General features: G+C 41.3%; 1 pseudogene across 1 annotated transcript in view; it reads right to left on the bottom strand.

Annotated features, from left to right (window-relative positions):
• Positions 1-315: 315 nt before the first annotated feature.
• The window catches only part of LOC311604108 (nucleolar RNA helicase 2-like), a 49,645-nt pseudogene continuing 35,536 nt past the window's right edge, over positions 316-14,424 (bottom strand). The window contains exons 2-4 of the transcript in view: positions 3,369-3,577; positions 1,372-2,889; positions 316-330 (exon numbers count right to left, since the gene is read on the bottom strand). The product of the transcript in view is annotated as a nucleolar RNA helicase 2-like (transcript). The remainder of the gene's footprint in view (positions 331-1,371; positions 2,890-3,368; positions 3,578-14,424) is intronic.

Raw genomic sequence — 14,424 nt, forward strand, 5'->3', positions numbered from 1 at the left:
CAGAATTTGCTGGAACACGAGTCACCTTCTAATGAGAAACAGAGAGTTTGTGGAGACACTATGGAGAGAGTGTATACTTATCTGTGTTCCACCCTCCACATCCAGAGCCTGGCACAAACTATACAAATCAATAAATCTCAAATGGCTTTTGAAAGCATTTTTCAGTATCTCACTCAGCAGACCAGTATAGACATGAGCAATTGTTTGTGCAGTGGCCAGGAGGTGAAGAAATGCCAAATATCAGAGAAAAAAAAAAAACCAAACCAAACCAACAACAACAACCCTGATTCATGTGGTCCTCTACAGACAGAGGCATCATTTAGGGACTTTCTTTGGAGGACACAAGTAAAAGACACTTTTAGAGACTCAAGATAGAGTTTGGTGGGGCATGTGCATGCTCAGCGTGTCTGAGATTTTGGGTTCAGGCTCCAGTTTGCACACATACACACACACACACACACACACACACACACACACACACACACACACACACGCATATACACATGCACACACATATGCAAGCGCATACACAGAGATGAACTTGCAAGATCAACACACAAGGATAGGCAGAGAATGGTTGGTTTTACTTTGTAAATCTAGACAGTGTGTAGGAAAAATGGATGCAATGAATTCCCGTCCCCTTTGAAGCTTCTTTCTGCAAGACATGGAGGTGGAACAAATGTCCAAAAAGGAAGGAAGAACTGGTGTATCTGATAGTGAGGAAGGACTTTGGGGTCGATAGTGTAGACAGTTTCTTCTTGACCAGATTGGTCAGATCTTGACCACTTGGTCAGATTCACTGACCAATCACTCTAATAAAACTGTGCTTCTGGCCTGTGCATGGGGGACTGTTACTTTTGTTGCTACCTCCTGGTTGTGGTCCTCTCACGTTTCTATTTCCTTCTTACTGCCCATGTCCCCTGACGTTCCTGCTTCCACCAGCTGTCCCCTGAAAGCACCACGGCTGCCATTCTGCTGACCTCTGTCCCTCTGCTCCATGGCCACTCATACCACTTGTGTATTTCTGTGATTTCCTCGGTGCAGACATCAAAGCAAATTGCCAGTTTTCCTTTAAGGAGTATCATCACCTTACTTTCACAACAGTGCTCTTGCCCAACTTCTCCGTAAGTTCTTTCCAAGCATAACTGATAATGCTGGGCTTTTAAAAATTAATTTATTCAGATTACAACTCAATTGTTATCCCATCACTTATGTCCTCCCTCCCACCCTCCCATCATACCTCCCTCCCTCCCTCCTTCCCTCCCTCACGCTTTCACCCTATTCCATTCCCCCACTATATGGTCATAGGCTATCAAGTCTCATCTTGGTAGCCTGATTATTCTTTCTTTGAGTGCCATCAGGCCTCCCTACCAAGAGGAGGTGGTCAAATCTGGGGCACCAGAGTTCATGCATGTTGGACTTTTGAATCGAGCACCACTGCAGGAGTTTGGTTACAAAGCCTGCTTGTGAGTTGATCAAGGAGTTCTGGCTCACCCAATGTGGCCTCTGAAATGTGGGCCAGCACTGCTCTCAGGGCCTCTGCTCAGGGCCTTTGGCTCAGTCAGTTTAGCTGATTGTTTGAAATAGCCAATAGCGGTAGAAGGAACAGAATCCAAGTCTGATGGCATCTTTGATGGGGGCTTTTTATTATTTCTGTTGCAGAAGGAACACCTATCCATTTAAATTTGCTTCCTGCTTTCTGCTCTGCTCATGCTAACTGGTACTTTTCCTTGTGCTGATAAAAGCAGTTGCAAAGCCCTGTCCTTCCAATTCTTCCTGTCTGCCGCAAAGGATGAATGTAATACTCTACATTCTTTGGTGGACAGCTTTGAACACCCAAGTCAACCTCAAGGATGTGCAGCAAATGGGTTGCAGACCAAAACCTGCAAAAGTGCCGTTTTGGAAACCTTTCAGGATGATTTCTGTTTGTGTCTGTGGAATGTCACCATGTAACGACTGGGAATCCTGCTTTATACATGTATTCTGTGACAGCTCCTGGCCTTTGTTCTTGGTTTCACAGAGGATGATTGTGTGTTCTTGATGACCACTGTACACTTGCATCACATCCTCAATAACCCTTGCCCTCTCAGTCTGTGACACACAGGTGCCCCACAGTTGTGGGTGCTTCCTAAGTCTTTTTACCAATCAGGTTCACCTGTTCATATGTAGATTCCATGTGTTTCTTAGCAACTATAAAGACACAATGAGGATAAGTTGCAGAGAAAAGCAGTGTTTGGGGGTTGTCTTCAGCATCTTTCCTGCGTGCTACACCAACATCTGGTCAACTTCATCCAAGGCAACATGTTTAAGTTTGATGAGATTTAGCTTCAAATGGTCTTTAATATGACCTGGGGTCCCAACCGAGGCTATCAACCCCACTCTGCATTCATTTGTTTTGACCACCATAGTGAGTTCCACCATAAAAAATAAGCCCCTGGTAGCTTTTTTTGTGTGATGTCACTGAAGTCTTTGCTCACTTGAGTTGTTAATCCTCTTGTAGGTGCAAGAGCTCATACTGGAAGGGCACGTCTTCTCTTCCTGCCTTATAGCCAGTGCTGAATCTTCTCAGTTAGAGGGATGGCGAAGGAGAACGTCTTCCCAGTTCCTGTCCGAGCCTGGTCAAGTAAGTCTTTCCCACTGTACACATGGTGGAATCTCTTGGCTTGTACAGGAAACAGGAAGTTCACCCCCACAAGCTTTGAGTAGCTTGATATTCTCTTCCGATTGGGAAAAATTAAAGAAAGATCCTTTTTTTCTGTTCCACAGGGGTCTCCTTTGTCTCACTGCCGCTACTTTCTGCACCAGCAGCATCATCGGAGATCGAGTTTGATTCACAGAGAATCCACCCTTCAGCCTGGAGCTTTTCTCTCCAGCGTCTCCGTTTGATTCCTCTCATATTCTCATTTTCTTGGGCTTAGGAACATTGGCATCTTCAGGAGGCTCCTCAATTTTCATTTCTTTGTTTTTTTGTAGAGGCCACTTTCTTCTCAAGGGACTCCTTTTCTTTTTGGAGGTCTTGCTTTTAGAAGCAGTGTCCTCTTGAGGTGCCGCCCCTTGCTTTTCGGCCTTTTTGAATTTATGGGGATCCATCGCATTTTAAGAAGGTCCATTCTCTCGCTGGGCGTGGTGGTGCATGCCTTTAATCCCAGTACTTGGGAGGCAGAGGCAGGCGGATCTCTGAGTTCGAGGCCAGCCTGGTCTACAAAGCGAGTCCTGGACAGCCAGGGCTGTTACAGAGATAAATTCTGTCTCGAAAGACGAAACAAAACAAAACAACAACAACAACCCTAAACAAAAAACCCAAACCAGACCAAACAAACAAACAAAAAAAGTCCATTCTCTTAAACTGCTTTAGTTTTAGAGGAAACAATCTCTTCCTCTTCTTCTGTTGCGTCTTCGCTCTCAGATGTTGACTTCTCTTTTCTAGTTTTCTTCTCGCTTGATTCAGCAGCATTCCTATGGTCTCCTCGGTGGAGACTGACCGCAGCCTGGGCTCCGTGAGGAGTGTTCCTGGCTTTTTTCAGCACGCACTGCTCCAGCTTACCAGTTTCCTCAGCCCTGTGGCCACCTTTTGTTTCTAAGACAAAGTTTTTTATTGGGTTGGAGCTCTGAGATCTTGTGTGGGGATGACAAGTAAGACTAACTGCCCACTATATATATTTCTTAAATGTAGGTTATGGGGTTTAATTCAGGCTCTTGCGCTCCAAGGGAAGCACGTTGCAGATTCAACCATCTACTTGCCTCCTGAAAGCATCATTTTACCACCCCCGTCACTTGATTTGTTAGAGCTTGAGAGAGTTGTATAATTAGCACATGTTTGAGTTCCAGTATTTGTAATAGTTCATATCTTTCATATTTTTATTGTGTTTTTTAATCAATAAATTTTTACCAATAAATTTACTATGTTAATACTTTTGTCTTATACTGTCAGAGATTAATATTATGCCTGTCGTTTCCCCCTGAATTTTACTCAAATTTTGATCTTAACAGTTTCATATTCATTGTAAGCAAATTTCTTTTAAATCTGTTTATGTTTATTATTCTTTTATTTGAAATATATTTTAAAATCACAGTAATTTGAGATACAAACTGATAGGCTATTCTATTCCTGAAATGTGCCTGGTGAAATAACCCAATAGTGGGATAACTCAGATAGTATCATTGCATTTGTATGAAATGTCCAAAATGAGCAACTCTGTGGAGACACAAAAGAAATGCTACTATCATTGTAATATAAATAAAATCCTTTGGGTCTTAATTTGGGTACAGTTAATTTATAGTTTCAGAATACAATGACAGGGTAAATAACTTTTAAATACATATATGTGCAGTTTCAGAATGGCCTGTTTAAAGGTGTCTTAGGTCTTTAGAAAAATCTTCAATCACATGAGACAGGTGAGGAGATTTTCTAGACCCCACCTTACTGCTTTCCAGCAGCCACAAAACAATTCCATTTGAGGATTCTGAGAGTATTTTCTATGAGACTTGGTGCTTACCAAATGGGTGTTTAAAACCCTTTGTGTGGTAGCATGCTGAGATTCTCAGCCAGTGTTGCCATCAGGCCCTCTGTGAACTGCTGAGATTGATGGCCGCTTGGGAAGGGCACACACCTCAGCAACACTGACCAGAGCTGCCAGGCTGGCAGGAGCATTCCCTATACACCCAGAATTCCTCCAGTCAGAGGACAGAACCGAACAACAGGTGTAAGGATTGCAATGTTTGCAGCCTTCCTGAACATAGACAATAGATCTTCCACCCACAGAGGTCTCACTTATGGCCAATGTTCAAAATCAGAAGAGACACACCTACTTTTTCCAACCTCCTAATTGTCCCTTCTATTTGTTTGTTAGGAAAGGGGGGATTTGAACAATTTTGACTTTCTCACTGTATTGTATGAATTTCAGATAGATTGAGTAATTCATGCTATATTATTTCTAATTAATATCTGTTTCTTACATCACTAGTGAATTCCTAGTTATCCAGCCTAATTTTCCTCTTCCAACAAACAAGGTCCTGTGTGTTTGTATACCCTTGTGTACTTAGCTGTTGGGTAAGTTATAGTAAGCTTTCCCTGTGGCTGGGTGAGTGTATGGAACTGAATAGGAGAGCAGATGTTCTGCCTTAAGGGAGAACCTTCACAGCATGTCTTGGCACTGCCCCACTGATAAGGACATACTCTCTTGCTGTTCTTTCCTTCCTTCCTGCTTCCTCAACTCGTTTGTGAAACTTGCTGTCCCATCAGCCCTATTTGCCCATGAGATGGCTTGGAGAATGAAAGCTGCAGAACCTCAGAAGAACATAAAGACAAAAGATGGCTGTTTTCTTCCCCACCCTGGAAAGCCATCCTACACTTAGAAATGATATCTGTGTATTTCTCTAAGCTGGAAGATAAATCTGGTGCCTTATTTAGTCCCAATTTAATTTTTTCCCCATTACTGTTATAATTTCAACAGATAAAATAGGATTCACCTATAGTTGTGAAGCTTTGAGGACAGACAAATCAAATGTATTCTGCCTGAGAAGTTGTTTTAAAACATTTTAAAAAATACAAAGAAATGAGCAGGAAATCTGACATGATTATCGTGATTGAGCATAAACAAATCAAAACTAAGAAATCTAGAACTGGAGACAAAGAATTTACAAATGTAAGTGGGGATGAAACAATTAATGACCTTTTTGTAAATGAGTTTGGGGAGTTAAGGGAAAAATAATTTTATTATTCCTGTCATTGCAGCAAAGCTTAAAAGACTTTACTGTACCATTGGTATCAGAAAATTGAGTGTCAATCTCAAATATGCTGTATCACGAACTCAATCTCTTGCATTTGACCTGATGTTTCTCTAACATTAAGTATCCAAATCCCAGTATCAATGATATTGCCTCAGTAGGTTGGATACAGTAGCATTGATTAAAGATTAGATAAGTGTGCATGGAACGTGCTCAATAGACTCAAGAAAGCAAATTGTTAACGGTGAATTGATCTAGTGAATTCCATGGGCTGCCATTTGAAACCTTTTCAGGTGTTCTGGAATTGTATCTATCTTTGCAAGTTCAAAATGTATCATTCTCCATATAACACGTGGAGTTATGTGACAAGTAGTTAAAATTAGGGTTACTAATATTTATGGAGGGAAACAATGTTAATAGTTATAGGGTTATAACATGTATTAATAGCTTTTTGCCAGTTTGCTTGGCCTCTAAGTGACTTAGGAAGAAATTCTTCTGTTTTTGGAGTTTCTCAGACATTTGATGTGGATGAGGCGATGTGGACCATTAGTACTTGTGGTGCTGTGTCCACATGTAGGTTAAAGGCCTGAGATGAAGTTTGTTCATGCAGACCGGAAAATTGCCTATGGGAAAGCTGGTCTGTATAGCCTATTTCACCAGACTAACATGACTTTAGAAAGGTGAGGATCATTAGACCCATTAGGCCATACAATGCTTATTTTCTCTTGTCAACATTTTTGGCCTTTTAATTTTTTCACTCTTTCGGATTTTTGGTCCTTTAGTGTTATGTTTTAACAGAAGGCATTCCTGAGAATGATTTTTTAGTTTTCTCACACATTGATGTCAGCTTGACTGAATACTGAAAACTACAAAATGGGTTTTTTCCTTTTAAAATTCTGTAGACATTTCTCTGATCACTAACAATGTATATTATTTGTTTATATACATTAGTGCATTTATTTATACTTAAATGTTTTCTTTGTCTAAGTGCATATTGATTTTTCTTGCCTGAAATTAAAATATTGCTACTGTGTTTATTTGTTAATTTCATGTGAAGTATAATGAGATCTTTAGTTTGAAAGAAAATGGCGCCCCTAGGCCCATAGGGAGTGGCGCTATTTGGAGGTGTGGCCCTGTTGGAATAGGTGTGGACTTGTTGGACAAAGTGGTCATTGGGGCAGGCTTTGAGGTCTTGCATACTTGCCCAGTGTGGCAGTTACTTCCTGTTGCCTGCAGATCCAGATGTAGAACTCTCAGCCACTTCTCCAGCACCACGTCTGCCTGCATGCCGCCATGCTTCCTGCCATGACAATAACGGATTGAATCTCTGAACTGCAAGCCAGCCCCAGTTAAAATCTTCCTTTATAAGAGTTGCCATGGTCATGGTGTCTCTTCACAGCAATAAAACCTTAAATAAGACAGTATATATTTCAGTTGTTGTTTTTTTTCTTTGATTTCTCCTATGTTAATTGTTTTGATTTCCTGTTGGAGTCTACATATAGTTCTTAGTTTGTATCTTTGGTTTCTGTCCCCTGTATCTAATACACTTGTGTGGTTTCCATGTGTTTATTTCTATACTGTATGATAGAATTTTGCATTTTCTTGTTAAAGTTTGCCTAAGGTGTCTAAGGTTTCATTGCCTTACTGGCTTTCTTACATTGTATCTGCATTTTAATTTTTGTTTTGTTTATTTTTCATTTATTTAAATTACTGTTCTGCATATGCTTTTCTCATGACCTTCAGATTATATATTACACTGTCAAAAATTTTCTTGAATGTTAATTTGATTTCTGCAGAAAGTTATTTTAAGAAGACAGTTCTTAAAAAAAACATAAAGAAGACAGTTCTTCCATTCACGACTTTTTGATTGCAAATTTATTTATTCACAAGTTTAATCAGTATTTGTTTAGTCTTTTTAATATAATATTTTTATTTATTGAGAACTTCATACAAGTATATGATTAATTTTGGTCATATTGATCTTTCACTTCCTATCTTCAACAACTTCCCCCAGGATCACCAACAACATATACTGCTTAATGGACCCCTTGTGTCTCATTCATATATGTATATGGTATATATTATGTACATGGTTATGTATATATATCTTACCAGGTCTATATATTTAGTTTTGTCTATATGCACGTGGGTATAAGGCTACCCACTGGAGCATAGACTACATAATAGCAGTCACATCCTTGAAGAAAACTGACTTTCTTCTCCCAGCAGTCATAAACTGCTAATATATTTTCAGTTATCCGTGCTGGAATTTTGACTGGCATGATCTTACGCAAGTAATCATGAGTGCAATGGCTATGCCATGTCCAGAAAACAACATTTCATAACACTCCTCACCTTCCTCCAGCTCTTAAACGTTTTCTGCCTTCTCTTCCATGATGTTTTCTGAACCGTAAGGACAGGAGCTTATGGAGCTCTGTTTAGGGCTGTTCTGTTTAGGGCTGTTCGTTTATAGCTGTCTTTTTCACTACACTTCAGTTATGACCCTCCACATTCACTTCTGCCCACTAAAAAAGAAGCTCCTCTGATCAAGGCTGGCAGTAGCACAAACATACGGGTATACATTTAAATAGTTAGAAAGGTGGTTTGGCGACATCGCCATTTAGCAAAACATTGACAAAAAATTCCATGGGCTTTTGGCTGGGTTTATAGAACTAGGTATGAATTTCATGCCATTACTTGGACCTCAGATCGAATCAGAAAGCAGTTGGTCACACTAGTATGAGACCAATGGGCACATCTCACCTGGCGGGTTGGTTTTGTAGCCTGCCATGGATAACACCATTGAACCCTTTTGCCCTCAGTAGCCTGTACAGAGCCTCCGGACATTACAAAAGCAAGCCACCAGGGAGGGGGTCCTGGTCAGTTCTGCATTTGTTTAGTCTTTACTATGGCTGGACTAAGTATGGCCTGCAAATGTTGAGGAGATAGTGGCATCCAGCAATCAAAGTTTACAGCCTAAACAATAAAAGGTGTGACCTAAGGGCTATATAATGTGGGATGAAGGACAGAGACTCATGGGACAGTGGTGCCTGTGGGCAAAACATGTCTATTTGAGGAGATCGTTTTCCCGTCTTCCTTTTTTTTGGGGAAAAGTATGAAAACTAAGTTTTTTCTCCAATGTTTTTAGTGATGACGTGATTAATGATAGCAAGGTTGTTTTGGGACACTCTAGGAAGTAGAGACAGGAAATAGCCAATCTTATTTATATGGCTTGTGTTTCATGAACATGCGTGTCCTTAACTAGTGGGTGAGAATGTGAACGTTGAGTCGAGTTTAATTGTGCCAATTTAGCACCAAAATTTCTGATCCTCCTCCCTTTCATCAGTGTGACTGGATAACAGTACGTGGTTTTTCTTTTCAAGTTAGACAGCTTCTCAGATTTTCTCTTTGGATTATTTAGTGCTGGGCTGAGCAGATGCAGCCCAGTGAAATATGCAGGAGCTCAGGAGCACTTCACAGGGATAGAGACAGGCTAGTTTTTTTTTTTCCCTTCTAGAAATAAGAGAGAGTTTTACTTCTATGCCTTCTAAGCACTAACTCTGAGTTATAAAGTTACTTTCCCTTTTCAGGAAAGTGTCTGTCTGCAACCCAAATGTTTTATAAGCTGTTAGGATAGTGACAGATAAAATAGATTTTGGGGGGGGGGTGTAAAATTGCATTTTATGAAAGTGATATACCTTATAGTACGGGATTTTTTGAGATTCATGGTTTTGAGTTTTTGCAGTGGACAGCACAAGTACATGGATCTGTTTGCAAAAGGCAGTTCTAAATTTTCTCTGGATTCCCCTTTAAATCTTAGCTCTGCCTTTGCAATTCTTCTGACAACAGGCATCAATGTCTTCTATTACGCTGTGGCTTGTACATGACAAATCTTTCCCGTGGTTATGACTTTCATATTTTTTAGGATCTCTGGAAGATGTTTCCCATCAATAGACAGGGACTTATGAATCTTCTTTGTGCCACCAGAGCTGTTGTTTCCACTTCACAGAGAAGTGGTAGCCAGGCCGTATAATGTGATGAGAAACTTTTCCTCTCTCTGGTCTTGTATTCACCTAGTTCTTCCAAACACTGTAAAGGTGTCTTGTTTAAGGGCTCTATGACACTGTTCGCTAGAATAAAACACAAATGAGTACTTCTTAAACTTAATTGACAGAACTGTTGTGTCTTGGACTTGGGTACTTCCATGATGTGATGGCTGGGTGGGAAGAGTAGGTTATGAAGTTAGCATGGTGAGAAAGACAAACTTGATAACACGTTAAAAGGATTTTGGGGGCAGATGGAAGACTAGAGATCATGTTGGAATGAATGGTTGATCACAGTTTGGAAATAAAGAGAACAAGAATATTTTTAAGATACTATTAGCTGCTTCCCCAGTCCTGGAAAGCTCGATCAAAATCCCAACAACTCTTTTCTGCTCTTGGATCCATACACTTTTTATATTATCAGACTGGAGTTTCTGCTATGTCTGCAACAAAGGTGGCTGCCACTACTATAGAGGAATTTTTAAACCAAGCAAACTGGGCTGAAAATGTCTATAAAAGTAACCTCTGTAGGATACATAGATGAGGTTGCCAGTGATGGCTGCAAGGACCACCTTCAATACCCCCTCCATACCTTCCTCCACAGACCCCCGTGGGGAAAGGCAAACCTGCAGCAGCTAAGCACAAACACTAAATAGTGCTTTCATATCACATAGTCACCAGCTGCTCCTGACTCAGTGGGAACACAGCAACTGTAGCTGGATTGGGTTTGCATCTACTATCCACAGCCGAAAGAACAGAGTCAAGTAAACTCCACAGGCAAGGAGAGCCTGGAGTCTGCAAGAAAATAATTGGCTGTGAAAAATCAGCATGGAACGTAGCCTGAACCAAGAGCGGGGGAGAACTCGGTGGATCTGTTGAGGAGATTTTATGTAGCTGTGATAAAATGCTATGGCTCAAAGTAAACCTATAGAAGAGTTTATTTTGGATTACTGCTCCTTTTATTTATTTATAAGTGCAGTTCTATTATTACTATTAATTAATTATTTTGGTTTATCGAGGCAGGGTTTCTCTGTGTTGTCCTGGCTGTCCTGCAACTCGCCCTGTAGACCAGGCTGGCCTTGAACTTAGAGATCTGACTACCTCTGCCTCCCTAGTGCTGGGACTAAAGGCGTGTGCCATTTGTGATTCCTGAGGGAAGAGTCTCTATTATGGAGGAAGTCATTGCAGCAAGTGACAGACATTGTGGCAGCTGTGGGAAGCTAGAGGTCAAACATGAAGGGAGCTCAAAGTAGGTGTGGCTATAACTCAAAAGCCCATGCCGGTGACGCACTTCCTCCACCAAAGCGGCAACACTTCCTTCCCTAAATTGTACCACTAACTGCAGGTCAAACGTGGAGGACATTCCCATTCAAAACACCACAAAGATGGAATCAACATCCAGCCACCAATCTCCACTCATCTCTCCTTTCTTGATGCAGCTACTCTTTATCTTTCAGAGATTCCATTATCTTATATGTCCACCCTGTTGTCTTCCCCCGCCCCCCACAGCTTCTCCCCCACAAAACAGGAGCTACTTTAGCGGATAACACTGCTCCCTATTGTTTCTGCCTCTTACTGTTTTACAATACTTTCTCTTATTTTTATTTTCTATTCTTCCTTTCTTTTATTCCCCCTGTATTATAAAAAGTGATCATAAACATGGTAAGATAATACAAAGGAGACTCCAGTATTTTCTAAGAGGAAAATAGACAGATGAGCGAAACAAGGAGGTGAACTCACAACACACAAATAGAATTTAATGAAGAGAGAGAGAAAACAGGAAAACCGAAGCTGAAATGACAATGGAAGTATAACACTCTAGGTTAAGTAGAACTTTTAGTGAAAGGCCTCCCCATCAGAACGCATCACGTGGAAAAGTTTCAGTGTAAGAAGGCAAAGGAGAAGAACTGGATCATTCAGAAATAATGTGCAAGGATTCTAGGACTCCATGAAAGGCCAAACCTACATTTAATACTCATATAAAAGGGGAAGATTCCATGTAAAAGACATATAGGATATTTTAAATAAAATCATATGTGAGAAGGATTATAAGCTTTGTCACAGGTGAAAGCAGTCTTGGCGGGCTTTGTCCTTGGACATACCATGCATACTCCCCGAGATTAACCTTGAGATAGACTGGGTGGAGCCATCCTGGGCCCAGAATTTAGGAAGCGGACCAGGGGACTCCACCTGGATTATTGTGTTTTTAATTGACCCTCAATGGGAGGAGGAGACCGGCCCTTGCATGTGAGAGACCGACAGGCAGAGAGGACTAGAGGGGCAGCAGGTTTAGACTGGGCTTGAGCACACGTGGATCGGGAAAAGGATCAGCGAGCAGGCCAGAGACACCTAGGGACCCGTCCCGTGGAACAGATGCCAGGGGGTTCACTCTTGTTTCCCTTTAACCTTTTTTCCCTCTGGGCTGGCCACGGGCTTTCCTTCCCACAATCATAGAAGAAAAATCCTCAAGTTTACAGAAAGATGGCAGAAACAAAGAAGAAAGTGTTGTAGGGGGTAGTTTTTCCTCCCTTCCCCAAGCTCCTGGAATAATGACTCACGAAACTCAATTATTATTTTACAAATACTTATGCCATATAGCTAGGCTCTTTGCTGACTAGCTCACAACTTAAAAAATAACCCATTTATACTACTTAACATTCTCTCATGTGGCTGATTACCTGAGCTCAGGTACTATGCGTCTGTCCTCCTCACATCTTGCCAGCTGGAATCTCATGCACCTGCCTCTATCCCAGAATCCCTGGACATCCTACCTATTTGCTGCCTCAACCGTAGGCCATAAGCTTTTCATTGAAAGGTGTTATATTCATACAATGCACAAGAAATTTATTCTACAAGTAGGAACAGCATCGTGCTGAGAAGGTAAACACTAGCCCAGCAGATTCTGAGTCCACAGTGTCTATTTCCTATTTGATCACATCAAACACAGTCTCTTTCTGTGTTTGCTGACACTTCTTGCTGAGAGGTAGAGGGAAGGACAAATCTTTTCCTTACAACAAAGCAATTGCTAGTAAGATATAAAATGAAGAACAGAAAGTCCTAGATAGCATAAACATATCTCGGCCGGGAAGTATTTTATCATTAATCAGTATATGCAGTTAGGTCAAACAAGTCTCCATTCTAAGTTGATGTTGAGATTGATTGGCCATTGCATTTTGATGGTGGTAAGTAAGGAGGGTAACCAAAGGACAAACTGGGATAAGGATTTGATTTGGCACTACATTCTGTTCACATAGTAACACACTGTTTCCTATTTTGAGATCTTATTCTAATTAATTTTATTATTTTTCATTTCCACTTACAAACATTTTACTAGAAAGCATTTTTGACATAGACACTTTTCTTATTCATGGCATTTGTGCAGTGACAAGTATAGTATAGCACAAGGATGCAGTAGCACAGCACAGTGTGGGTGTCCTCCTGCTGCAGAGCACAAGAACATACTACTTAAAAACGTGCACACAGGTATACTACCACAGCAGTGCTTACTGATGTTCTAGTTCAGTGGCACGCATGATGTTCTTGGACAACAGCGCACAGTGATGGATAACTGTAGAAATGCACACGGATGGACTAGTACTGCAGTGTAAATAGGCACACTAGCAGTGCAGACCATAGAGATGCAATACTACAGGAATGCACATGGGTGTCGCAGTGCAGCAGTGGAAATGTACTATTACACACACGGTATTAGCACAAATATGTACTAGTACCACAGTGCACAGGGATGTATGGACTACCACAGTCGTGCACATGGTTGTACTAGCACAGCAGCACATACTGATGCATCAGTATAGCTGCACATACGCTGTACCGCTGCAGTAGTGGGCATGCTTGGTTTGGTACAGCAGTGCACAGAGATGCCATACTTCAGCAGCTTGCATGGATGTAGTAATACTACTGTGTAAATGGATGTGTTAGTGCCGCAGGACACACGAGTGTTCTGATTGAGCAATGTACACAGATGCGTTAGCACCATGTCACACTAGTACAACAGGCCACATGGATGTTCCAGTACTGCACTATACATGGATGTACTGCTGTATCAGTGTATGCTATTGCAAGAGTATAGCAGTGCACACGGATATACTGTTACAGCAGTGTGCACATGTACTGGTAGGAAGCATAAAAGGATTTACTGCTACAGCAGTAAACATGGACGCACTAATGAAGTGGCGCATATGGATGTATTACAGCAGTAGTACAAATGAATGCATTATTATGGCAGTGCATAGGATGCACTATTACAGCAGTGCACTTGGGTGAAATAGCACAGCAGTGCACACTGGTGTGTATGTACTGCAATACATGTGAATGCACTGGTACCACAGTGCACACACATATATATCAATAGAACAGCACACATGGGCTTACCCTTGCCTACCATGTTGGACTCAGAGCGCATTGGATATACACCCAGGAGTCTCAGTTTCATAGAAACTTGCTTGTTCTTTGACAATGCATACGTGTTTATTGTTCTCTGTCTGTCATTCCCTCCACTGCTCTCTTTTATCCTCAACGCTCCTCACCACATATCTCCTTCCAAAGAGTCTCCCCGCTGCTTCCTGGGTTTTGTTGTTTGTTTTGTCCTGGTGCATTTGATTCCGGTTGCTTGCATGAGCACAGGCTGGTTGTT

Source organism: Acomys minous (assembly GCF_964271855.1).
Source record: "Acomys minous genome assembly, chromosome: 8".
Classification (NCBI taxonomy): domain Eukaryota; kingdom Metazoa; phylum Chordata; class Mammalia; order Rodentia; family Muridae; genus Acomys; species Acomys minous.